Below are 19,829 nucleotides of genomic sequence, written 5' to 3'. Positions count from 1 at the left end.
ACACACACACACACACACACACACACACACACAACACACACACACACACACACACACACACACACACACACACACACACACACACACACACACAATAAATAGCTTGAGTTCTTTCTTCTGACTTACAAGGGACAAATAGAAGCAGGGCTGATAAGTATTTTTGGTGCTCCTCATCTACATCTCTATTAAACCGCCCATTACGTGATCACACAAACAGCTATCGCAGTAATAGCAGTTGTTTGGGCGCTCTGCTAAAGGCAAGATACGAGTTGCCAAGACCAACCCATACTCCCGTGTGCGTGGAGTACTGTTAAAATAACCTCTTAATTGATGACCATAACTTCGATACAAATAGATCTTTTGAGATGGAAGGAATTGGGCTAGCAGGTATAACCGCTCTGAAAAACCTGGCTTCATTGAATGTTCTACGTAATAATACTGTGGCCCTAGGCCCAGAGCCTCTGTAACCAGAGCCAATCTGATATTGTTCCTAAAATGCTCACGACCCCAAAGGGTTACACGTGTCACTCGATATTTGTATGACCACCATTTAGTCTAGGAAACAGAGGTTCCTGATTGTGGGAATAGATATAGTTCATAACGGAGTAATGTTGCTCTCCGTGTAGAGTCACCTGATTGATAAAGGTGTGCTTTTGCTATGGAAAAAACCAGTTCTTGATTGTAGGCCATTCTTTTAGCACTCCTGATATGCAAACATGCGGATATGTATATTACTTGTGTACAGTTACTCCTTACTGCTACCTTTGATCGGTTTATATATTAGTGTCTTCTGGCTTTTATAGACTCACTTTTTGACTTTGAATCAAAATTGGAAGTATGAATTAATCAAAAAAATGTGGTGTTAATATGCAATATATCGTACACTGTTTAGTTCATTGCTGGTATACTGTACCCCAGTTATTGGATGCTTGACTTAAGCCGAGTATAATGGTTTGTGGATATCTGGGATGTGTGGGATATAATTGAGCCTGGTTCAAAAAAGCTCGATAGTCGATTCGAACCGGGTATCGACTGCATTGGGGTTTCTAGTTGGTATTCAGTATATGACTAGATATATATTTGATGTGACCTTGCTTTAAGGTAAATAAACATCTCTATATACTGTACCCAGTTGCTGGATGCATGACATGTGCCGAGGATTAGGGTGTGTGGATTTTGTATTGGGATGTGTGGCTAAACCTGAGCCAGGTAAAAAATCTCGATTGTCGATTTGAACCGGGTATCGACGGCTTTGGTGTGTCTAGTAGGTATACATTATAAGACTAGATATTTTATGATGTGACCTTGCTTTAAGGTAAATAGCATTTCTCTCTCCATTTACACTCTGTAGCGTATTTTTACTGCCTCTCTGTTGAGTTGGGCTACCTGCAACACGTTTTTTTCCTGCGCTAGGGTTGAGGTGGCTTGTGATTATAGTCGCAAATACTGATTATCCCTGAGTATCTCGCCCGTATGGGTGGCGTCTAACTCTGCATCTGGCCCGTATGGGTGGCGTCTAACTCTGCAGCAGGACCGTGACTGTGGCGGATCTGCTCCCGATTCGCTTCAGCAAAGTATAAAAGCCCCCTAAAATTGTGAGTACTCTTACTCACTTGGCATCGTGCTGTATTCACTTGTGTGCATTCTATACTGTGAGTATAGTCAGCGGGGATTATCCCTGAGTATCTAGCCCGTATGCGTGGCGTCTAACTCTGCAGCAGGACCGTGACTGTGGCGGATCTGCTCCCGATTCGCTTCAGCAAAGTATAAAAGCCCCCTAAAATTGTGAGTACTCTTACTCACTTGGCATCGTGCTGTATTCACTTGTGTGCATTCTATACTGAGCGGGTGAGTAGATACTTTCTATTGTGTGCTCAATCATGCCGAAAAAGAACGTGAAGGAGACTGTGGACGCTTTGTCGTCTCCCAATCTACAGGTTTTAAAAAAATTCTTTGTCTTGCATTTGGAATCTCTGTGTAGCTTCGCTGTAACTGGTTTTTGATTTTTTTATAAAAAAACCAGGTAGTCTGTTACCGGATTTTAAACCTAAAGCTAATATGTCACTCTGAAGCTTTGTTGATAAAAAGATTTGAAGTTTTTTGAAAAAAACCCCAGTAATATAGAGTGAGAAGAAATGGAAACTTGTTCCGGATACTTTTCTTAATGGTCTTTTGGAGTTAATGAACGTGTAGGTACATCTCTGCTTTGTGACAGTTTGGAAATTGTATAATTCGTTGACTAAGGATGGTCGATGTCGTAAAATAAACAAAAAATTAAGTTGCAACCTGGTTCTGGAAACTGAGTGAAAGGCTCAGTTAAACTATGTACTGATGGGATTCTTGTGAATGATGGGAGTAGTATGCATGGTTGCCGTATACAGTGCTGTAAAACTGGTTCTCTGATGAAAATTCTGGTTTTAAAGAAAAGGGGAAACTGCCAGGTAAGAGGCCGTTTTTGCTACTAAGGAAAGAGTACTGTATGTACTTTTTAGAATGGAATTGTATATTGGGGCGAAGATGTTATGATTCGGTTAAAAATCTGCTCAATAGATTAAATTAAATCGTGTAAAAATAAAAAAAAAACCAGAAATTCACAAATAAAATGAGCTGTAATGATCATATAATGTTGATTTGATATTTTGGATTATGCTTCACTAATTTACTGTTGTCCTTTGTATTAAATGACAGTCACTTGATAAATTTAATCTCTTGTTAAGGTTCCTATTGCATTAGATCTGCGGTACACCTGTTTGTAGGCACTTTATATTGGTTTCTGTAAAGGCGTCTTGACTTCTCTTATGGCTCTTTTTCTTATTCGTGATAATGCTAAGAGTTGCTACACATCCGTTATTGAATATGAGTGGCAATACATACTCGGTTTGTATATGGAGCTAAAGTATGGCATCACATACTAGGATTTATTAAAACTGGTTCCAAGATTCTGGTTTTTTTCACATAAGATGATGTTTTTTTTTTACTGTTCGGTAAATTACCTTTACTTCAAACTGGGAAATTGAGTTATATATGGCTTGGCTGGGTTGGAACCTCGGCTATTCTATAAATTTTGTTGGTCTTCAAGTGCTGGTTTCAAAAAAAACACTCAAAAAATATATAGGAGCTGTCTCTAACCTAGCATCTTGTAGTATATACAATAGTGCTTCTAGGAATAGGTTATAAAGGCCTCGGTTTTATGGAAAGTCATATAAAATCCCTTTTATACTGATCCTTTCTGGTTTTTTATATGTCGTATCTGTCTCGCACCAGGTCCGAGTTTGATCAAAGGACTGACTCACCTAGGGCCGTATATTTTTTAATTAAAACAACTGTCTATTTCTGGCTAGTGATACAATATAACAAGACATGACATGATAAGCATTAATATTTCTTGAGAAATATAGTCTTTTTTATAAATCTTAACAGGGGGAGTGAACTCAGATTTATAAATGTATAAAAATCTTTAAAGTTTTTTTTAAAAAAAGATATCTCAAGGTGATTTTAAAAATCGGTCCTTATAGTAGGATTTGCTCTAATTGTTTTCAAACCACAAGGATGAGGTTGTCCTTAATTGAGCTGTGTTTTTGGCTTGAGATTAACTTTACCTACTGACAAATGAGTGAAATTCTCTCTTATCAGATAAAAAAGGAAGTGTTTCGTTTCTCCAAAAAACTTAGTGTAGCAAAAGATGTTTCAAAAAAAAGAGAGATATATGTATATTAAATTGAGGAATGAAAAGATTCATTGCTACTTTATGGGTGTGCAAGTTCCTTTATTAGATTGGCAAAATTGCCAAAGAATGGTTTATTTCAAAACTAAACAATATACTTGTTAAGAACGATATGTTTTATTAAGGTGACATGGATAACAACTGGGATGCCCTGCATCACCTGCGTACAGTCACCTGCTAACGAACTGTTTTCTTGTGGCTATGGGTGCAGGTGAGGGCTACCTTCCTTGATTAAATTATCCAGTTCTTAACAAATGGAGGATATCTTAATGTGATGCAAATTATCCCAGACTTTGGGTTTATGGATTCGTGAACTATATCTTGTTATCTTCATTACCTTGTACAAAATTTATTTTCAACTGCAAATAAATTATTGTGCAATGCCACTGTACTTTTCTAGAATTTATGGTCTGTGAACAGCTCGTGTTCGTTTGCGTATATGTATATAGATTTAAAACTGCTACACACACAAACACACACACACACACACACACACACACACACACACACACACACACACACACACACACACACACACACACACACACACACACACACACACACACACACACACACTTGGTCATGACTTCTGACGTAGACATCATCAATGGGGCTCGGTTAAATGTTCTATTGTGGCTCGGTTACAAAATCTGATTAGTCTACTTAAATCAAACTGATTCTAAAAACCTCAGCATAACCTGGGCCTGATAATACAAATACTTCTCGAGGTTGTAGTCCCCTATTCTATGGGGTCTACTACCTCATAGGATTTGGTGCTTGGGAATGGGTGGGCACACACACACACACACACACACACACACACACACACACACACACACACACACACACACACACACACACACACACACACACACACACACACACACACACACACACAAAATAGCTTGAGTTCTTTCTTCTCACTTACAAGGGACAAATAGAAGCAGGGCTGATAAGTATTTTTGGTGCTCCTCATCTACATCTCTATTAAACCGCCCATTACGTGATCACACAAACAGCTATCGCAGTAATAGCAGGTGTTTGGGTGCTCTGTTAAAGGCAAGATACGAGTTGCCAAGACCAACCCATACTCCCGTGTGCGTGGAGTACTGTTAAAATAACCTCTTAATTGATGACCATAACTTCGATACAAATAGATCTTTTGAGATGGAAGGAATTGGGCTAGCAGGTATAACCGCTCTGAAAAACCTGGCTTCATTGAATGTTCTACGTAATAATACTGTGGCCCTAGGCCCAGAGCCTCTGTAACCGTAGCCAATCTGATATTGTTCCTAAAATGCTCACGACCCCAAAGGGTTACACGAGTCACTCGATATTTGTATGACCACCATTTAGTCTAGGAAACAGAGGTTCCTAATTGTGGGAATAGATATAGTTCATAACGGAGTAATGTTGCTCTCCGTGTAGAGTCACCTGATTGAGAAAGGTGTCCTTTTGCTATGGAAAAAACCAGTTCTTGATTGTAGGCCATTCTTTTAGCACTCCTGATATGCAAACATGCGGATATGTATATTACTTGTGTACAGTTACTCCTTACTGCTACCTTTGATCGGTTTATATATTAGTGTCTTCTGGCTTTTATAGACTCACTTTTTGACTTTGAATCAAAATTGGAAGTATGAATTAATCAAAAAAATGTGGTGTTAACATGCAGTATATCGTACACTGTTTAGTTAATTGCTGGTATACTATACCCCAGTTATTGGATGCTTGACTTAAGCCGAGTATAATGGTTTGTGGATATCTAGGATGTGTGGGATATAATTGAGCCTGGTTCAAAAAAGCTCGATAGTCGATTCGAACCGGGTATCGACTGCATTGGGGTTTCTAGTTGGTATTCAGTATATGACTAGATATATATTTGATGTGACCTTGCTTTAAGGTAAATAAACATCTCTATATACTGTACCCAGTTGCTGGATGCATGACATGTGCCGAGGATTAGGGTGTGTGGATTTTGTATTGGGATGTGTGGCTAAACCTGAGCCAGGTAAAAAATCTCGATTGTCGATTTGAACCGGGTATCGACTGCTTTGGTGTGTCTAGTAGGTATACATTATAAGACTAGATATTTTATGATGTGACCTTGCTTTAAGGTAAATAGCATCTCTCTCTCCATTTACACTCTGTAGCGTATTTTTACTGCCTCTCTGTTGTGTCGAGCTGCCTGCAACACGTTTTTTGCCTGCGCTAGGGTTGAGGTGGCTTGTGAGTATAGTCACAAATACTGATGTAAGGTCAGACCGGATCTTCAGCGGGGATTATCCCTGAGTATCTGGCCCGTATGGGTGGCGTCTAACTCTGCAGCACGACCGTGACTGTGGCGGATCTGCTCCCGATTCGCTTCAGCAAAGTATAAAAGCCCCCTAAAATTGTGAGTACTCTTACTCACTTGGCATCGTGCTGTATTCACTTGTGTGCAGTCTATACTGAGTGGGTGGGTAGATACTTTCTACTGTGTGCTCAATCATGCCGAAAAAGAACGTGAAGGACACTGTGGATGCTTCGTCGTCTCCCAATCTACAGGTTTTAAAAAAATTCTTTGTCTTGCATTTGGAATCTCTGTGTAGCTTCGCTGTAACTGGTTTTTGATTTTTTTAAAAAAAAACCAGGTAGTCTGTTACCGGATTTTAAACCTAAAGCTAATATGTCACTCTGAAGCTTTGTTGATAAAAAGATTTGAAGTTTTTTTGAAAAAAAACCCAGTAATATAGAGTGAGAAGAAATGGAAACTTGTTCCGGATACTTTTCTTGCTGGTCTTTTGGAGTCAATGAATGTGTAGGTACATCTCTGCTTTGTGACAGTTTGGAAATTGTATAATTTGTTGACTAAGGATGGTCGATGTCGTAAAATAAACAAAAAATTAAGTTGCAACCTGGTTCTGGAAACTGAGTGAAAGGCTCAGTTAAACTAAGTACTGACGGGATTCTTGTGAATGATGGGAGTAGTATGCATGGTTGCCGTATACAGTGCTGCAAAACTGGTTCTCTGATGAAAATTCTGGTTTTAAAGAAAAGGGGAAACTGCCAGGTAAGAGGCCGTTTTTGCTGCTAAGGAAAGAGTACTGTATGTACTTTTTAGAATGGAATTGTATATTGGGGCGAAGATGTTATGATTCGGTTAAAAATCTGCTCAATAGATTAAATTAAATCGTGTAAAAATTAAAAAAAAACCAGAAATTCACAAATAAAATGAGCTGTAATGATCATATAATGTTGATTTGATATTTTGGATTATGCTTCACTAATTTACTGTTGTCCTTTGTATTAAATGACAGTCACTTGATAAATTTAATCGCTTGTTAAGGTTCCTATTGCATTAGATCTGCGGTACACCTGTTTGTGGGCACTTTATATTGGTTTCTGTAAAGGCGTCTTGACTTCTTTTATGGCTCTTTTTCTTATTCGTGATAATGCTAAGAGTTGCTACACATCCGTTATTGAATATGAGTGGCAATACATACTCGGTTTGTATATGGAGCTAAAGTATGGCATCACATACTAGGATTTATTAAAACTGGTTCCAAGATTCTGGTTTTTTTCACATAAGATGATGTTTTTTTTTACTGTTCGGTAAATTACCTTTACTTCAAACTGGGAAATTGAGTTATATATGGCTTGGCTGGGTTGGAACCTCGGCTATTCTATAAATTTTGTTGGTCTTCAAGTGCTGGTTTCAAAAAAAACACTCAAAAAATATATAGGAGCTGCCTCTAACCTAGCATCTTGCAGTATATACAATAGTGCTTCTAGGAATAGGTTATAAAGGCCTCGGTTTTATGGAAAGTCGTATAAAATCCCTTTTATACTGATCCTTTTTGGTTTTTATATGTCGTATCTGTCTCGCACAAGGTCCGAGTCTGATCAAAGGACTGACTCACCTAGGGCCGTATATTTTTTAATTAAAACAACTGTCTATTTCTGGCTAGTGATACAATATAACAAGACATGACATGATAAGCATTAATATTTCTTGAGAAATATAGTCTTTTTTATAAATCTTAACAGGGGGAGTGAACTCAGATTTATAAATGTATAAAAATCTTTAAAGTTTTTTTTAAAAAAAGATATCTCAAGGTGATTTTAAAAATCGGTCCTTATAGTAGGATTTGCTCTAATTGTTTTCAAACCACAAGGATGAGGTTGTCCTTAATTGAGCTGTGTTTTTGGCTTGAGATTAACTTTACCTACTGACAAATGAGTGAAATTCTCTCTTATCAGATAAAAAAGGAAGTGTTTCGTTTCTCCAAAAAACTTAGTGTAGCAAAAGATGTTTCAGAAAAAAGAGATATATATGTATATTAAATTGAGGAATGAAAAGATACATTGCTACTTTATGGATGTGCAAGTTCCTTTATCAGATTGGCAAAATTGCCAAAGAATGGTTTATTTCAAAACTAAACAATATACTTGTTAAGAACGATATGTTTTTTTAAGGTGACATGGATAACAACTAGGATGCCCTGCATCACCTGCGTACAGTCACGTGCTAACGAACTGTTTTCTTGTGGCTATGGGTGCAGGTGAGGGCTACCTTCCTTGATTAAATTGTCAAGTTCTTAACAAATGGAGGATATCTTAATGTGATGCAAATTATCCCAGACTTTGGGTTTATGGATTCGTGAACTATATCTTGTTATCTTCATTACCTTGTACAAAATTTATTTTCAACTGCAAATAAATTATTGTGCAATGCCACTGTACTTTTCTAGAATTTATGGTCTGTGAACAGCTCGTGTTCGCTTGCGTATATGTATATAGATTTAAAACTGCCACACACACACACACACACACACACACACACACACACACACACACACACACACACACACACACACACACACACACACACACACACACACACACACACACACACACACACACTTGGTCATGACTTCTGACGTAGACAGCATCTATGGGGTTCGGTTAAATGTTCTATTGTGGCTCGGTTACAAAATCTGATTAGTCTACTTAAATCAAACTGATTCTAAAAACCTCAGCATAACCTGCGCCTGATAATACAAATACTTCTCGAGGTTGTAGGCCCCTATTCTATGGGGTCTAGTACCTCATAGGATTTGGTGCCTGGGAATGGGTGGGCACACACACACACACACACACACACACACACACACACACACACACACACACACACACACACACACACACACACACACACACACACACACACACACACACACACACACAATAAATAGCTTGAGTTCTTTCTTCTGACTTACAAGGGACAAATAGAAGCAGGGCTGATAAGTATTTTTGGTGCTCCTCATCTACATCTCTATTAAACCGCCCATTACGTGATCACACAAACAACTATCGCAGTAATAGCAGGTGTTTGGGTGCTCTGTTAAAGGCAAGATACGAGTTGCCAAGACCAACCCATACTCCCGTGTGCGTGGAGTACTGTTAAAATAACATCTTTATTGATGACCATAACTTCGATACAAATAGATCTTTTGAGATGGAAGGAATTGGGCTAGCAGGTATAACCTCTCTGAAAAACCTGGCTTCATTGAATGTTCTACGTAATAATACTGTGGCCCTAGGCCCAGAGCCTCTGTAACCGTAGCCAATCTGATATTGTTTCTAAAATGCTCACGACCCCAAAGGGTTACACGAGTCACTCGATATTTGTATGACCACCATTTAGTCTAGGAAACAGAGGTTCCTAATTGTGGGAATAGATATAGTTCATAACGGAGTAATGTTGCTCTCCGTGTAGAGTCACCTGATTGAGAAAGGTGTCCTTTTGCTATGGAAAAAACCAGTTCTTGATTGTAGGCCATTCTTTTAGCACTCCTGATATGCAAACATGCGGATATGTATATTACTTGTGTACAGTTACTCCTTACTGCTACCTTTGATCGGTTTATATATTAGTGTCTTCTGGCTTTTATAGACTCACTTTTTGACTTTGAATCAAAATTGGAAGTATGAATTAATCAAAAAAATGTGGTGTTAATATGCAGTATATCGTACACTGTTTAGTTAATTGCTGGTATACTATACCCCAGTTATTGGATGCTTGACTTAAGCCGAGTATAATGGTTTGTGGATATCTAGGATGTGTGGGATATAATTGAGCCTGGTTCAAAAAAGCTCGATAGTCGATTCGAACCGGGTATCGACTGCATTGGGGTTTCTAGTTGGTATTCAGTATATGACTAGATATATATTTGATGTGACCTTGCTTTAAGGTAAATAAACATCTCTATATACTGTACCCAGTTGCTGGATGCATGACATGTGCCGAGGATTAGGGTGTGTGGATTTTGTATTGGGATGTGTGGCTAAACCTGAGCCAGGTAAAAAATCTCGATTGTCGATTTGAACCGGGTATCGACTACTTTGGTGTGTCTAGTAGGTATACATTATAAGACTAGATATTTTATGATGTGACCTTGCTTTAAGGTAAATAGCATCTGTCTCTCCATTTACACTCTGTAGCGTATTTTTATTGCCTCTCTGTTGTGTCGGGCTGCCTGCAACACGTTTTTTGCCTGCGCTAGGGTTGAGGTGGCTTGTGAGTATAGTCGCAAATACTGATGTAAGGTCAGACCGGATCTTCAGCGGGGATTATCCCTGAGTATCTGGCCCGTATGGGTGGCGTCTAACTCTGCAGCACGACCGTGACTGTGGCGGATCTGCTCCCGATTCGCTTCAGCAAAGTATAAAAGCCCCCTAAAATTGTGAGTACTCTTACTCACTTGGCATCGTGCTGTATTCACTTGTGTGCATTCTATACTGAGTGGGTGAGCAGATACTTTCTACTGTGTGCTCAATCATGCCAAAAAAGAACGTGAAGGAGACTGTGGATGCTTCGTCGTCTCCCAATCTACAGGTTTTAAAAAAATTCTTTGTCTTGCATTTGGAATCTCTGTGTAGCTTCGCTGTAACTGGTTTTTGATTTTTTTAAAAAAAAACCAGGTAGTCTGTTACCGGATTTTAAACCTAAAGCTAATATGTCACCCTGAAGCTTTGTTGATAAAAAGATTTGAAGTTTTTTTGAAAAAAAACCCAGTAATATAGAGTGAGAAGAAATGGAAACTTGTTCCGGATACTTTTCTTACTGGTCTTTTGGAGTTAATGAATGTGTAGGTGCATCTCTGCTTTGTGACAGTTTGGAAATTGTATAATTCGTTGACTAAGGATGGTCGATGTCGTAAAATAAACAAAAAATTAAGTTGCAACCTGGTTCTGGAAACTGAGTGAAAGGCTCAGTTAAACTAAGTACTGACGGGATTCTTGTGAATGATGGGAGTAGTATGCATGGTTGCCGTATACAGTGCTGTAAAACTGGTTCTCTGATGAAAATTCTGGTTTTAAAGAAAAGGGGAAACTGCCAGGTAAGAGGCCGTTTTTGCTACTAAGGAAAGAGTACTGTATGTACTTTTTAGAATGGCATTGTATATTGGGGTGAAGATGTTATGATTCGGTTAAAAATCTGCTCAATAGATTAAAGTAACTCGTGTAAAAATTAAAAAAAACCAGAAATTCACAAATAAAATGAGCTGTAATGATCATATAATGTTGATTTGATATTTTGGATTATGCTTCACTAATTTACTGTTGTCCTTTGTATTAAATGACAGTCACTTGATAAATTTAATCTCTTGTTAAGGTTCCTATTGCATTAGATCTGCGGTACACCTGTTTGTGGGAACTTTATACTGGTTTCTTTAAAGGCGTCTTGACTTCTCTTATGGCTCTTTTTCTTATTCGTGATAATGCTAAGAGTTGCTACACATCCGTTATTGAATATGAGTGGCAATACATACTCGGTTTGTATATGGAGCTAAAGTATGGCATCACATACTAGGATTTATTAAAACTGGTTCCAAGATTCTGGCTTTTTTCACATAAGATGATGTTTTTTTTTACTGTTCGGTAAATTACCTTTACTTCAAACTGGGAAATTGAGTTATATATGGCTTGGCTGGGTTGGAACCTCGGCTATTCTATAAAATTTGTTGGTCTTCATTTGCTGGTTTAAAAAAAAAACACTCAAAAAATATATAGGAGCTGACTGTAACCTAGCATCTTGCAGTATATAGAATAGTGCTTCTAGGAATAGGTTATAAAGGCCTCGGTTTTATGGAAAGTCGTATAAAATCCCTTTTATACTGATCCTTTCTGGTTTTTTATATGTCGTATCTGTCTCGCACCAGGTCCGAGTCTGATCAAAGGACTGACTCACCTAGGGCCATATATTTTTTAATTAAAACAACTGTCTATTTCTGGCTAGTGATACAATATAACAAGACATGACATGATAAGCATTAATATTTCTTGAGAAATATAATCTTTTTTATAAATCTTACAGGGGGCGTGAACTCAGATTTATAAATGTATAAAAATCTTTAAAGTTTTTTTTTAAAAAAAATATCTCAAGGTGATTTTAAAAATCGGTCCTTATAGTAGGATTTGCTCTAATTGTTTTCAAACCACAAGGATGAGGTTGTCCTTAATTGAGCTGTGTTTTAGGCTTGATATTAACTTTACCTACTGACAAATGAGTGAAATTCTCTCTTATCAGATAAAAAAGGAAGTGTTTCGTTTCTCCAAAAAACTTAGTGTAGCAAAAGATGTTTCAAAAAAAAGAGAGATATATGTATATTAAATTGAGGAATGAAAAGATACATTGCTACTTTATGGGTGTGCAAGTTCCTTTATTAGATTGGCAAAATTGCCAAAGAATGGTTTATTTCAAAACTAAACAATATACTTGTTAAGAACGATATGTTTTTTTAAGGTGACATGGATAACAACTGGGATGCCCTACATCACCTGCGTACAGTCACCTGCTAACGAACTGTTTTCTTGTGGCTATGGGTGCAGGTGAGGGCTACCTTCCTTGATTAAATTGTCCAGTTCTTAACAAATGGAGGATATCTTAATGTGATGCAAATTATCCCAGACTTTGGGTTTATGGATTTGTGAACTATATCTTGTTATCTTCATTACCTTGTACAAAATTTATTTTCAACTGCAAATAAATTATTGTGCAATGCCACTGTACTTTTCTAGAATTTATGGTCTGTGAACAGCTCGTGTTCGTTTGCGTATATGTATATAGATTTAAAACTGCTACACACACACACACACACACACACACACACACACACACACACACACACACACACACACACACACACACACACACACACACACACACACACACACACACACACACACACACACTTGGTCATGACTTCTGACGTAGACAGCATCTATGGGGCTCGGTTAAATGTTCTATTGTGGCTATTAGGGGATTTTACCTTATGTTTTGCATGCTAAATTACTGCCTTGGGGCTGTGGTGGCCCTAGCACCTCATCTGGAGGGGGTGGTAAACTATACTCCGAATCATTGTCTAAGCTCAAGCGGTTAAATTGAGCTGTTTCCAGGTAATGGACTACCCTGTGGTGTACAATTTCTTGATTTGTTATCACATTGGTTGATATTAGAGTTTACCATAAAATTACAACCTTTCCAACATCTTGTGTTGGCTACCCTATGGATGCTATCCCCTAAAGCTTTAGTCTTTAAAGTTAAAAACCTAATGTCTAGCCCCTCAAAAACCTTGGCGGCTTTCACTGTCTTAGGTTTTTTTCATGGTATTGCGACTTTCTTACTGTATCACTGCCCCGCTCTTATGGAAAGCTGCCTGCCTTGGCTTCCGTACCTCCCACTGATGAATAGAATCCTTCTCGGATTACCTCGTATATTCATCAAGGCTAGGCTGCCGCGGCACCACCTCTAATGAGCATCGGTTGGAGTGGATCCCTGCCTCCTCCACTACAAAAGGTGAGGGTGTTTTCTCCCCTTACTTAGGCTTGGTCTTCCTTAGCTGCGTGGAAATTTACTTGGCATGGCGACTGCTCACATGTTTCGTTAAATCTCATAAACTCAAATCCTTGCTCTGATATCTGAATATAAAACAGGAATTTAATAAGAACCTTATTGAAAAAACTGGTCTTTTTTGGAATCTTTTATCTTCTCACATTGGCAAAGGAGTTTTTTTTGGATGCTCGACTCATACTGATTGCATAAAAGTTGACATTAAAAATCTAGTAATAATACCTCTCTTGATTACATGGGGTTGGACCCTTAATGCCTCACAGGTTGGGACCATTTTTCTGATGGCTTTTTTACTAGAAAATAACGTAAAAACTTTCATACATATGGTTATGATTTTGGTGTTTTGACAACTGATGGTGAATATAAAGCTTGAATACCTGGTGGGTGTGCTAGTTATACATGTTTTTTTCTGTTTAAAGGAAGATACTGGTCATTTTTTTGATGATTGCACTGGGTTATGTTACATTCATTATTAAAAAAAAGGGGGGGGGGGGGGGGGGGGGGGGAGCTTATACTAGGTCTGGTCTAGGTTGACTCTACATCTTCAGGCTTAAAATCAGGTGTGATTGAATAGTAGATGGTTCTGGTTCTTCCATTAAATAGAGCTGGGTTGATATACACAATTTTCACAAATGGGGTTTTATTTCTGCATGATACTGATTACATATATTCACTCCAGCTGCCATATTCTGATAGTGATAGTTGTAGATCACTGGATTTTTACCTAATCTTAGCTCCTAGGAGACTATTGTGAGTTTACTACTGCTCACTAGCTCCACATTCCTTAAAAATTTCAGGAAGTCTAGAAATCTAATGCTATATTGACAATGATGGCAGGCTTTTTACTTCAGCATAGTAAAAGAATATGATTATTTTTGCTGGCTTCCAGTCCTGCTCATTGAATGTAGAAAATTTATTTGTTAACAAGTTCCTTCTCTCTTGGATATGGTTGGGGATAAGCCGGATCGGGCTCTGATGATGACTTATAATCCTATTACCTGGTTCTTTGCTGGCTTTTGTTTATCACCTGGTTGCCTGGCTTAATTTTGTGATTTTGACCGGTATCAGTATAATAAGGCTCGGGTTGACACTTCTCGAGTTACTTCTCTGGACTAAGGATTCAGCTCTTACTAAAGATTCAAAAGAAACTCATTATAGAAATATAAAAAAATGCATTACCTCCTGCATACTATTGATTAACTTATTGACATGAGGTTTAAGTTTCGGATGAATGATAACCCTAGTTAATTTTATGTTGAAAGCTTGGTGGCATTGCTGTTATGCTACCAAAATGATATGGGTCACATTCTGGTAGGTTCTTTTCTTAGAACCGACACTAACTCAAGCTACTTTGGGAAATGACTCAAGATAACGGTTATATAGTTGCTCTCAACTGATAATGATAGTTGTTTGGTCCTAGCGTGTTTTGCTTTGATAGCATATGATAGTACTGGGAATACTTGGAAAACTAACCCAATTGCTACTGATGATTTGTTAGTCATAAGTATTACGGATTTTGCCAAGATCTGGCGGGCTAAGAGATTTACAGTATGCTCTTCTGGTTTTTACCTAAGTCTCTCGATATGGCTTGCTTGGTCAAAAGATAATCATGGTTATTTTTTGCTTGGAAGGGCTCGACATCGGAACACATTTTTTACCTAGCTTAGCTTGCTTGCAAAAAGCTTTTTACTTATAATAATATGGAATAGTTGACATTTTTTACATTAACAGATATCATATGACAACAAGCTAAATTTATTTGCAATATGATGGAGATTTCTAATATGCAGGACAATAGCTAGTCTAAATCTTTTTAAGTTTGACATGGATAACAACTGATAGATTCTTTGAAGCCTGCCATACATAGCCAAGTCTAACATATCTGTTGTCTTGACTATATGGATGGAGGTGAGAATTCTATCTTGGCTTAAAAAGGTTTAACCTGCTGCAGTCTGACTTTGGAAGCATTTGATGCTGCAATCGGGATAGTTTTTGATACCTTTGTACAAATTCCTTTGGAATGATACTTCATTCTTACTATATTGTACAGTTCTGATTCAAAGACTGAATTGCTTTTGTACATATCTTTGCCTTGACATCTTTCGCCAGTCATCTTCTTGAACATCTTGTTCAAAATTGGTGTGTTATTTATTTAGTTTAACAGATACACACACACATTTAAACACCAAGCCCTCCCAGGAAATTGGGAGGACTAGGATGCTGGCTTTAGATATGTTTTTGTCTATAGGCTTTGAGTGACCCACTGTCTGTAATTCCTTAACTGGTCGACAGGTGTTAGGTGGTCTCTCCTTGACTATAGACTGGATTCCCTCTCACGACTATTATAGTCTTTATGGCTCAGTCGTTTTGAAGTAGCAGGTTAATCCAATTCTACTTACCTATGCTTTGACAAATTGGTTTCTTCACTATTATAGGTACTTGCTACTCATATGTTGAACAAGATGACTTTTTGGAACAAGATGACTTGCCTTATGCTTCTCTCCCAACTGCTACTCAATGAAAACCATACTTACTTCAAACTGGCTGACAAAGCCTTAAAACTCCTACAAGAGTGATGTCTTCCTTGAGGACTTTATCTACAGACAAAACTCCCCGTTTTAGGGCCACTCTTATATATATTTTTCTATATCAGAAATCTCATCTTTCTGGTGAGGTAGTAGGCCCATACACAATGGGCCTATTGCCAAGACCCATTGTGTATGGCGCTTGGGTTAGGGCGGGTACACACACACACACACACACACACACACACACACACACACACACACACACACACACACACACACACACACACACACACACACACACACACACACACACACACACACTCACACACATTTGGTCATGACTTCTGACCTAGACAACATCTATGGGGCTCGGTTAAATGTTCTATTGTGGCTATTAGGGGATTTTACCTTATGTTTTACATGCTAAATTATTGCCTTGGGGCTGTGGTGGCCCTAGCACCTCATTTGGAGGGGGTGGTAAACTATACTCCGAATCATTGTCTAAGCTCAAGCGGTTAAATTGAGTTGTTACCAGGTAAGGGACTACCCTGTGCTGTACAATTGCTTGATTTGTTATCACATTGGTTGATATTAGAGTTTACCATAAAATTACAACCTTCCCAACATCTTGTGTTGGCTACCCTATGGATGCTATCCCCTAAAGATATAGTCTTTAAAGTTAAAAACCTAATGTCTAGCCCCTCAAAAACCTTGGCAGCTTTCACTGTCTTAGGTTTTTATCATGGTATTGCGACTTTCTTACTCTATCATTGCCCCTGTCTGATGGAAAGCTGCCTGCCTTGGCTTCCCTACCTCCCACTCATGAATAGAATCCTACCCGGATTACCTCGTATATTCATCAAGGCTAGGCTGCCGCGGGACCACCTCTAATGAGCATCCATCGGAGTGCATCCCTGCCTCCTCCACTACAAAAGGTGAGGGTGTTTTCTCCCCTCACTTAGGCTTGGTCTTCCTTAGCTATTTGAAAATTTACTTGGCATGGCGACTGCTCACAGGTTTCGTTAAATCTCATAAACTCAAATCCTTGCTCTGATATTTGACTATAGAACAAGAATTTAATAAGAACCTTATTGAAAAAACTGGTCTTTATTAAAAATCTCCATCATATTACAAATAAATTTAGCTTCTTGTCATATATTATTTGTTAATGTAAAAAATGTCAACTATTCCATATTATTGTAAGTAAAAAGCTTTTTGCAAGCAAAGCTAAGCTAGGTAATTTTATTCTGAAAACGTGTTCCAATATCCAGCCCTTCCAAGCAAAAAATAACCATGATTATCTTTTGACCAAGCAAGCCATATCCAGAGATTTAGGTAAAAAACCAGAAGTGTATACTATAAATCTCTTATCCCGCTAGATCTTGGTAGAATCTGTAATACTTATGACTAGAAAATCATTAGTAGCAGTTGGGTTAGTTTTCCAAGTATTCCCAGTACTATCATATGCTATCAAAGCAAAACACGCTAGGACCAAACAACTATCATTATCAGTTGAGATCAACTATATAACTGTTATCTTGAGTCATTTCCCAAAGTAGCTTGAGTTAGTGTCGGTTCTAAGAAAAGAACCTACCAGAATGTGACCCATATCATTTTGGTAGCATAACAACAATGCCACCAAGCTTTCAACATAAAATTAACTAGGGTTATCATTCATCCGAAACTTAAACCTCGTGTCAATAAGTTAATCAATAGTATGCAGGAGGTAATGCATTTTTTTATATTTCTATAATGAGTTTCTTTTGAAACTTTAGTAAGAGCTAAATCCTTAGTCCAGAGAAGTAACCCTAGAAGTATCAGCCCGAGCCTTATTATACCAATACCGGGCAGAATCACAGAATTAAGCCAGGCAACTAGGTGATAAACAGAAGCCAGCAAAAAACCAGGTAATAGGATTGTAAGTTAGCATCAGAGCCCGATCCGGCTATCCCCAACCATACCCAAGAGAGTAGGATCTTGTTAACAAATAAATTTTCTACATTCAGTGAGCAGGACTGGAAGCCAGCAAAAATAATCATATCCTTTCACTATGCCGAATTAAAAAGCCTGTTATCATTCTCAATATAGCATTAGATTTCTAGACTTCCTGAAATTTTGAAGGAATGTGGAGCTAGTGAGCAGTAGTAAACTCACAATAGTCTCCTAGGAGCTAAGATTAGGTAAAAATCCAGTCAGCTACAACTATAACTATCAGAATATGGAAGCTTTCCAATAACCAGAGAATCCATGCATAACCACCACCACCACTAGGCTTCTAGCCTTTATTCTTACCATCTGCTTGAAACCAAATCAAAATAGCCTATGTATGATAAATTTGATGTGATACTCTAGCACAGTAGCAATCAAACAACTGGAGTGAATATATGTTAATCAGTATCATGCAGAAAGAAAGCCCCATTTGTGAAAATCATGTATATAAGCCGAGCTCCGTTTTAATGGAAGAACCAGAACCATCTACTATTCAATCACACCTGATTTTAAGCCTGAAGATGTAGAGTCCAGCTAGACCAGGCCTAGTATAAGCTCCCCCCCTTTTTTAAAATAATGAATGTAACATAACCCACTGCAATCATAAAACAAATGACCAGTATCTTCCTTTAAACAGAAAAAACATGTATAACCAGCACACCCACCATGTATTCAAGCTTTATATTCACCATCAGTTGTCAAAACACCAAAATCATAATCATATGTATGAAAGTTTTTACGTCATTTTCTATTAAAAAAGCCATAAGAAAAATGGTCCCAACCTGTGAGGCATTGAGCGTCTAACCCCATGTAATCAAGAGATGCATCATTACTAGATTTTTAATGTCAACTTTTATGCAATCAGTATCAGTCAAGCATCCAAAAAAAGCTCCTTTGCCAATGTGAGAAGATAAAAGAATCCAAAAAAGACCAGTTTTTTCAATAAGGTTCTTATTAAATTCCTGTTTTATAGTCAGATATCAGAGCAAGGATTTGGGTTTATGAGATTTAACGAAACCTGTGAGCAGTCGCCATGCCAAGTAAATTTCCAAGCAGCTAAGGAAGACCAAGCCTAAGTGAGGGGAGAAAACACCCTCACCTTTTGTAATGGAGGAGGCAGGGATGCACTCCGACAGATGCTCATTAGAGGTGGTGCCGCGGCCGCCTAGCCTTGATGAATATATGAGGTAATCCGGGTAGGATTTTATTCATGAGTGGGAGGTAGGGAAGCCAAGGCAGGCAGATTTCCATCAGAGCGGGGCAGTGACACAGCAAGAAAGTCGCGACTCCATGATGAAAACCTAAGATAGTGAAAGCCGCCCAGGTTTTTTAGGGGCTAGACATTAGGTTTTTAACTTTAAAGACTAAAGCTTTAGGGGATAGTATCCATAGAGTAGCAACCACAAGATGTTGGGAAGGTTTTAATTTTATGGTAAACTCTAATATCAACTAATGTGATAACAAATCAAACAATTGTACAGCACATGGTAGTCCCTTACCCGGCAACAACAACTCAATTTAACCGCTTGAGCTTAGACAGTGATTCGGAGTATAGTCTACCACCCCCTCTAGATGAGGTGCTAGAGCCACCACAGCCCCAAGGCAGTAATTTAGCATGTAAAACATAAGGTAAAATCCCCTAAAGCCACAATAGAACATTTAACCGAGCCCCATAGATGCTATCTAGGTC

Source organism: Adiantum capillus-veneris, chromosome 29 (assembly GCF_014529385.1).
Source record: "Adiantum capillus-veneris isolate H3 chromosome 29, ASM1452938v2, whole genome shotgun sequence".
Classification (NCBI taxonomy): domain Eukaryota; kingdom Viridiplantae; phylum Streptophyta; class Polypodiopsida; order Polypodiales; family Pteridaceae; genus Adiantum; species Adiantum capillus-veneris.
The sequence above is the reverse complement of the archived record's forward strand: the minus strand, read 5'-3'. Positions refer to the sequence as shown.